Source organism: Castor canadensis, chromosome 17, assembly GCF_047511655.1.
Source record: "Castor canadensis chromosome 17, mCasCan1.hap1v2, whole genome shotgun sequence".
Taxonomy (NCBI): domain Eukaryota; kingdom Metazoa; phylum Chordata; class Mammalia; order Rodentia; family Castoridae; genus Castor; species Castor canadensis.
This window is the reverse complement of record NC_133402.1, coordinates 18,566,661-18,575,420: the sequence shown is the minus strand read 5'-3', so window position 1 is coordinate 18,575,420 and position 8,760 is coordinate 18,566,661. Positions and strand designations below refer to the sequence as shown.

Here is an 8,760-nt window from a genome sequence, read left to right as displayed (position 1 = left end):
CCTTTGTAGTTTTATTTGATTCTCAAAACATTTCTGAGAAAATTCTGTTGTTGCCATTTCACAATGGGGAAACTGAGGGTCAGGAGGTTAAAGATGCTTGCTTGACTTGACAGGGCAGGAGAACAGTGGAGCCAGGAAGCTTGCTACCTCAGAACAGCTGCTTCAGGCTCCTGACTGTGGGTTGCCACATTACAGGGTCTCAAGGCCATTGTTGACAGCAAGTTCAGAACAAATAAAGCAAAACCTAACTGACTTCCCCATGTTGCCAGCTGCTGGAAATGAAAGAACAATGCAGAATGGATAGGCGGGGAGATGGCTGGACTCATACACCAGCACAGGATTTATTCTGGAGAAGTGGTCCTGCAGAGGGGGTCCCCAGCAAGACAGCTGGAGCCCATAGTGCTTATAGACTAGAGGTAGATATAGGAGGTTGATGGAGAAGTCCCAGGAAGGTCACTTCACAAGATGATCCTGAATGGCCCTCTGACCCTCCTGAGATAATAGCTTAAGGGTGGGTCATTTCTTCTAGGCCAGGTGTGGAGTTTCTAGTAAATAGCTAAAGGTGGATGTTTATTTTTCTTTAGGGCCCAGGGAAGAGTTTACAGTAAGCCACCTTCAAGGAGGAAGGGGTCCAGTTCTAACATGGCTTCTTTTGCTCACCCTAACATCAGCCAAGTTCGCTATAGGGTCGAACTCATCAAACCACCCAGAAAGATGAAATGCGGCCCAGAAGACCAAGGCTACGAGGGGCAGGAATAGGATCTTTGAGCTCCTTTCTTTGTGTGGGCCTAAGTCATTTTGGCCAATTGTTCTAGACCAGGATCAAGTTCCAAAAATAAACTCATTACCGCCAGTTCCTTTCCTACAAAAGACTTAGCCTGCATCGGTTTGATTCAATTTCACCAATATTTACTGAGTGCTAAGTCAAGATGCTGTTAGAGAGTAAGGGATTTTGTTCTGTTTTGCTTGGTTTCTCAAAGTAAAATCTCAGTTTCTTCATGTGAGTGTTGAGAGAGATAAGAGATAGGCAAGCAACAGCCTTGGGGCTGTGTCATGCATTTATAAATAAAGTTTTGTTGGAACACAGCCATGCTCATTCTTTATTGTCTATGGCTGCTTCTCCCCCAACCCCTTCCCCACCCCTGTAAGAACAGAGCAGATTAGATGCCACCAAGGCTTTCTGATTCACAAAGCCTAAACTGTTACTGCCTGGCCTTCATGCAAATGTATGCTGACCCCTTGTCTAGGTGGTCTGAGATCCTTCCCTACCTGAACGCTCACAGGCTGTATGTTTTGTTTTGAAGAGTGAGTAGAAGTCCACTGGCCACTCCAAAGAAGATTCTAAGGCAGGAAGAATGCTGCCTTTGGTCTCTTCTCTCCATGCCCAACAACAAACAGAAGGTGTAATAGAGTCTTTGGGGAACCCCTGACTTGAGCTGGGGTCCAGGAAACTTTCCCCACTCTCATAGTCTTCAGGTAGGAGGCAGTTCAGCAGCCCATCTTCTTGACCTCCTTCAGTAGAACATTCTCTCTCTCTCTCTCTCTCTCTCTCTCTCTCTCTCTCTCTCTCTCTCTCTCTCTTTTCCCAGGAGCCCATAGATGAAAATTGGCCAGTCTTTTACAAGATCCAGCCAAGAATGGGCTTGACTCTCCCACAAGATCCCACAAGATGGTGAGCCCCTATCCCTGGAAGCATACAAGTAGTGATGGCTGCTGTGAATGTCCCCTTGGCTTCAGATATTGGATTTTGCAGCTTCTCAAACACTTTGCTAACTCAGGCCCAGGTAGTAACCATTGGGTTTGTTCAGCAGCCCCCTCTACAGCTGCTAAGCCATCTCCAGTGGTGGCAAAGGCCATCTTGACTTTCTCACCCCCAAATTAAGTGCCTTTCCAGGCTGGGCGTCACATCAAGGGCAAGGTGAAAAGACTTCCTAGCATTTCTCATCCCTGGTCTCCACGTGCCCTGGGCCCTAAAGAAAAATAAACATCCACCTTTAGCTATTTACTAGAAACTCCACACCTGGCCTAGAAGAAATGATCCATCCTTAAGCTATTATCTCAGGAGGGTCAGAGGGCCATTCAGGATCATCTTGCAAAGTGACCTTCCCAGGCTCCAACCACATATAACAGCTACTGATTCTCCAAAGCCCCACCCCCCACCCCACCTTGTCCTTGTGACAAACTGTATGACTCTTCAAGACCAGCTCAGAGGCCCCTCCTCTCCAGCATTTCCTCGTTGCAGAATAATCCCTAGTTACTCTGTCCCCATTCTGAACAGCTCAATCACACACCGTACTAAAGCTGGTTATCTGTTAGGACTCTATGCCCCAGAGGGTGGAGGTCCTCAAGGGAAGAGACATGAGGTCATCAGTTTGGCTCCCCAAGCTTGGCACAAGGCCTAGTGCTAACGTAGACCAGGTCCGCACACACCAGGTGAGATCTTCAACAGAGATTCGTACACCCAGTTCCAGCCCCACAGACACTAATCCAGAGACACAAGTTCCCCTTGGTGGGATTTCGAAGGCAAATGACCTTACTGATCTGCTAACGTCTCAACCAGTCTGTAGTTTTGGTTTACACCTGAGACAGGTGAGCACGCAACCTCTCTAGAACACCCCAACAATGGGAAATCATGATGAAAGTAGTAACAGCACCAGCAACTCATCTGCAGGATGTTTTACTTATAAAGCCCTTTTGTCATTTCTGATCACACACACACACATACATATACAGAGTCATCAATTAATGTCCCCAGGTAAAGCTGTGGCTCTGAGATGTGCCCAGGGTCACTCAGAGATGAGCTGCTGGACTAGATTTCATGCCAGGCCATTGGGATGAGCTATGTCCCCCCAGGAGATTCCAGGGGACAGGAATCTGACTCTTGGCAGTACTTTTTCTTCAGGTTTTTCCCTTACAGTATACACAGGGGGAAGGGTACAGAACTTCACATCTAAAGAGCTCCAAAAAAACACCATCACAGGTACTCCCATCACTCTAGTTGAATGGCTGTATTGAGGGAAATTCTTTTGGTTGTGACAGAAAGCAGTACTCAAAACGATATGATGATATGATACACTAATATCAATGGAAACAACAGTAGCCATAATCATGACACTGACATAGGCTCTTAGTTCACGGCCCTTCAGGAGTGCTGGATCCAGGCTGGAGTAATGCTATTGGAGCTCTCAGCGTCTTCCTTCTCAGTCTCTGGCCGCCGTTGGCTCCGCGTTAGGCAGACCTTCTCCTCACCGAGGCCCCCAACAGCCCTCCTGGATTCAAGTCCCATTAGAGCTCCTCCCTGGTCCTCTGCACAAAGCCTTAGAACCAATGGCCAGGAAGAGCATCGTGCATGAAGAGTGGCTGTGGTCGGGAGACTGAAATATTCCCTCCAGCGTGCCACACCTGGGTCACATGCCTGCCTCTGAAGCTGAGATATAATCACCCCAACTTCGTGAACTGAGAACGGAGCAAAAAAAATGAAGGAATGGTGTTAGACAAATGAGAAAGCTGCTGTTTTCGGTGACTTTTTGGAGTTCCCATTTCTGCCTATTGCCAATGTGGCATTAAACATGCTTTAGCTCAAGACTGGAGCAAACTGGCCAATGAATGCAGAGGACTAGACAGCTCCAACTACCACCCCCATCAGACCTGTGCTTTTTATCCCTTTAAAGGACTGGGCCCCTAAATCCACCCAACACCTTGTCATGACACAGGACATCACTGCTAACCTATAGGGCTGTAGTTCCATCTTTGTGGAGGCTTCTTACCTCCCCCAGCTCCACCTGTTCCCATGCCCTACATTCAGATTAATCTTCCATTTAAGCAGTTTATGGGGCTGTGGCACCCCGTGGGGTTTCACTTGGTTGGCTCTCAACTTCATGAATCTGGGACCATCCAAGCTGGATGCAAGTTTCCCCCTGAGTGACTTCCACACCCTGCTTTCAAAATTCAGCCATTGAGGCTGCTCACATATTTCTTTCTCAGGAAAGCTCAGGAGAAAAAAATATATATTCAACCCTAGAATTTGGAATCTTCTTTCTATTATCTCATAAAACATCATGTTCATATCATAATTTCAATCCAGAGAGAGGATTTGCCGTGCGAGTTCTGAGGTGCATACAAATCGCCCTTGTAAACCTCTGGCTACAATAAGCAAACTTCAGAAGCCGACAGTAGACTTGATAAATACCTAATAAAGCTTAAATAATTATTGAAAGCAGACAAATGGAACTGTAGAATGGCAAGAGATGCTGTGGTGATAAATTATAAGGAAAAAGGCAGAGCTGCAGCCACTCTGGGAAAGGCAGATTCCGGGCAGTGAAATGAAAATCGGAAACAGGACCTGAGTAGTGCTGTCAACCAGTGACGAGCCGCTGGGGGAGAAAAGATGCATGAGGTGGGCTTTCCTTTGGGGACCTTTAAACACTTACTGTGTGACCTTTCTTGGCTCTTCTGGAAGAAAGAGAGCTCGGGGAGAACAGAGTCCACCTTGTTGTCTGACTACGGAGCTGTGGAGAGGCTCGGGGCTCAAGGTATCACACTGTTATAATCTCTACCCTCCTCCAATTTTCATCTTGAGGCTGGAGAAATTCAAACCTTTCGAGGGTGTCATCCCATGAACTTCCCCTAGAATTGCCACCCTGATGGCTTCAAGGTGGAAGCTCAAACTCTTCATCCATTCTCTGATGCATTCACTTGTTCAGCAAACGTAAAGTGCCAGCTGTGTGCTATAAATAACGAGAAGCCTTCAGTCCAACCACGCTGGGTGTGGGAGCAGTAATACAGCAGATGATGGTGCTCTGGGAGTTCAGGTTTAACGTGATCTGGGGAAAGTGTGAGAGAGGAAGACGTTCCAGAGGGAGCAGAATTTACACTGAGATCTGAAGGATAAACAGGAGTGGGAGCCATGTGTAGTGGTGCGTGCCTGTAATGCCAGAACTAGGAAGGCTTAGGTATGGAAATCAAGAGCTCAAGGCCAGCTTGGGTCACATAGCAGGATCCTGTTTCAAAAATAAAAACAAAAGTGAAGGATGGGTGTTTCAGGCAGCAGGAACAGAAAGTACAAAGGCCCTGGGTCATAGGAGTTTGTTTGCTTGTTTGTTTGTTTGTTTGTTTGAGGTACTGGGGTTTGAACTCAGGACCTACACCTTGAGCCACTCCACCAGTCCTTTTTTTGTGATGGGTTTTTTTCAAGATAGGGTCTTTCGGACTATTTGCCCGGGCTAGCTTTGAACTATGATCCTCCTGATCTCTGCCTCCTGAGTAGCTGGGATTACAGGCGTGAGCCACCACACCCAGCTTAATATGAGTTTTATTGAATGATAACCTGAGACCTTAGTTCCACACTGATGTGAGTATGTGGTCTTTTATACCCCTAGAGCCTTCCCACAGAATGGGTTTCTCATTCCTATGTTTCTGAGTCCATTAGAACTAAATTCCCACTTACTGGGCATTTTCTGATGTCCATTTTACAGATGAGGACACTGACTCCCAGAACCGTTGTGAACTGGTTGTTACCTATGTGGTCAGATTATGCTTCTTACTTTGAACCCTGTCCTCAAACACCCAGGCCTGCCTTCGCTCCTCCTTGCTTCTCAGTCCCAGCCTAGCAAATGTCCCCAAGTAGTCCCAGTGCTTCTGGGGAAAGATGCTTCCCTGTCCTGCCATACTCTCAGTTGACAGCCCTGACTGAGGGCCTTTTCGGGGACAGGATGCTTCTTAATGCCTCCCTTCGTACCCAGCTGTCACTACACATGCACACACACACGTTCTCCATAGACAGAGACCACTTGTCTACCCTTCTGCAGGCCCCCCACAGATATCAGGCCACCACCTGCCCCTGTCTCCCAAACTCTGCCACCAACCTCTGTAACTGTGTCCACATCCTAACCTCATCTCCTGAGGTGCAGAGAGGAAGCTACCTGATGTGAACCCACATCTGCTTGGAATAAAGCTGCGATAGACATTCTGCTTGAGAAATACAGAAGCTACTCCAACTGTCCCTTGTCCCTTCTCAAGGTCATTTAAAGCAGCCAACACTATGCTTGAACCCCAGCGTCCCATGAAACTGGACTGGCCTCATTCTGACACACCCTGCCTACTGACTCACCTCACGTTTGGATAACAACTTCCAAAGAACTTCAGACACCATCAGCAGCACAGCCCCTCCTGGGATGAGCCCAGTCAATGGGCTAAATATTATCCTGATTGCATTTGTAAAAATACAGGCACCCCAAACCAATGAGGGAATTTTCTTCTCCACACAATTGGCACAAAAGAAGGAAATCTTGGTGTTTTCTTTTGTTTTGAAAGACTGGATATGACTAAATTAATCTTTCTTTCCAAAGTGGTTTCTGTGTAGTAGCATGATCCTGGTGTCAGAAACTTCTCCTTGTTTTGGGTCTGGTATTTCTACAGAAGTGTGTTATAGCCACAATTATTTTCAGTTACAAGTAAAAGAAACAAAATCTGAACTATCTTGATCAAGACACAAAACTGGGAAGGGACAGTGATGAATGACCCCCAGAAAAAAAAAAGAAAAGAAGAAAACAGAGCTTCAAGGTCCAGCTTTGGGGATGCAGCCCTGTGGGACTGCCATGCCAGACTGCCCTCTCTGGAGCCCTGTCCTCATCCTCGCCAGTCTTATTTGGAGTCTGCACAGGGCAAAGCTTCCAGGTGTGGCCCAGTGATCACACTTGGAGCCAAGAAAGAGCAAAGGTGAGCAGTCTTCAGGCATCCTTTTGCCCCTGGGGTAAGGAGTAAAAAAGGCACCAGGCTCAAGGCTTTGAATGGCACTGAGTTCTACCTGGCTTTCTGTTTCCCAAACCAACTGCACAGAAGCCACCTCATCCGCCCTGTATCATCTGGCCCTTTGGAGTGCACATCTGATGTCATTTCACCAAGTCCACAAGAGCATCCATCCCCGCACCCAGGAAATCTGAGCACCAGCAGATTCGGGGAGCAAGCATCAACAAATATTATCCTGACTGCATTGTGATAACACAGGCACCCCAAACCAATGAGGGAATTTTCTTCTCCACACAATTGGCACAAAAGAAGAAAACTTTCAGTGTCCCTCCAACACAGCCCTGCTACTGTCAGCTCTGGCTCATGAAGTGATCGATGCTCACGTGAGCTCCTCCAGATGTAGGTCCCTATGATTATGCTCCTGGACCATTTTTCCCTTTTATACATCCTCGACACTTAACCTACTCAATGGTTTTTATTCGCATTGATCACATTTTATGGTATGATTAAATTTGTATGGAAGAGAACCAATTAGTTTTGTTTTACACTTATTGAATGCACTTTATAGTCGGACAAATTAACTCTCCACAATTAGGTTGATTTATTCAGTGACAGGAGGACAGGTGGGCTCCACAGGGGCTCATCCCCAGCTAGGCAGAGGCGGTCCTGGCAGGTGGGGGCTGGAGGAGCTGGGGCCCCTGAGAAATGGGCTCTGCCCACCCAGCAGATCCCAGGGAGCTGGGGCTGGCTGTTTTCTCCTTCCTATGGGATGGGAAGAGCAATAGAATAGATTTCAGTCCTAATCCCCAACCCCAGCCCTTTCACTGCCCTGCTGTAAGATTGGGCCAACCATTCGATGTCTTTAATAAAGGGGGAGGAGGAAGACTAGAGAGGAGGTTAGCTACAATTTACTGGATCAAACATGAGAGTACCTATGAAAATAGTTTATAAACAGTAAAGCAGTCACCTTATGCTAGTTTTCCTTTAAATAAAAAATAGAAACAACAGAGCATTGTATAACACAAAAGTGATCTGGAATTAAAAGACCTAAGTTTGGATTTCTGTTGCTTCCCTGCTGTGGGGCATTGTGGATGTCACTTAGCCTCTCTGAGCTTAAGATGCCCAGCTGTGAAGTGGGGACAGTTACCCTGGGGTTTGGTGAAGTAGCTAAGGATTGGGTGTTTCCCTGACCACCCTAAGAAAATAACAGCTTACCCATTCTACACCAGACTCCATAAAGTCCCTGGGACTGAATACCACTGAGTGGGGTGTTAAAAACACAACAGACTTTCTCACAGCCTGGAAGCTAGGCTGAGATCAGGTGCTGGCAGGTTCGGCTCCTCCTGAGGCCCCTCTCCTTGACTAGCAGATGGCTGCCTTCTCACTGTTTTCCTCACGTGGTCTTTGTGAGTGTGTGTGTGTGTGTGTGTGTGTGTGTGTGTGTGTGTGTGCGTGGTGTACCCCTGGTGTCTGTGTGTGTCCAAATTTCCTCTTCTTATAAAGACAAGAGTCAGATTGGACTAGAATTCACTCTCAGAGTTCCATTTTAATTTCATCTCTTGATTAAAGCCTGTTTGCAAATACAGTACAGTTACTTTAGGTACTGAGCATAGGACTTCTGTGTGTGGATTTCAGAGGTGATACAACTCAGCTCATATTTGCATCTCACGTTATATTATATATTTATTTGCAATCATAAACTCCACAAGAAACTCTTTTCCTTACCACATGAACCTAACACTTGAAATGATGCCTGGTACATAGTTCGTGGTCAATAAACATCTGCCCAGCATTCCGTGTAGTGACAGTTCCAATACCCCGACTTCAGCCTGAAGACAGCGACCAACAGGAGGAATGAGGTCATTCCTCGGAAGGCCTTCGAACCATTGACCCCAGGACAGACTCAGTTGCATTTTCCTTGTGACCCCACAAATCAGAGCAAACCCCCATTGCTTAGCTGGTGGGTTTATTCTGAAAAAGTCATGAAAACCATTAGCATTCCCTTCAGGCTTG

At 46.8% G+C, this 8,760-nt stretch overlaps 1 long non-coding RNA gene across 1 annotated transcript in view; it reads right to left on the bottom strand.

The window, feature by feature from the left end:
- Window positions 1-2,295: 2,295 nt before the first annotated feature.
- The window catches only part of LOC141418542 (uncharacterized), a 96,108-nt gene continuing 89,643 nt past the window's right edge, over window positions 2,296-8,760 (bottom strand). Inside the window, exons 3-4 of the long non-coding RNA XR_012443170.1 lie at window positions 4,431-4,823; window positions 2,296-3,456 (exon numbers count right to left, since the gene is read on the bottom strand). This is a non-coding gene — a long non-coding RNA (uncharacterized lncRNA). The remainder of the gene's footprint in view (window positions 3,457-4,430; window positions 4,824-8,760) is intronic.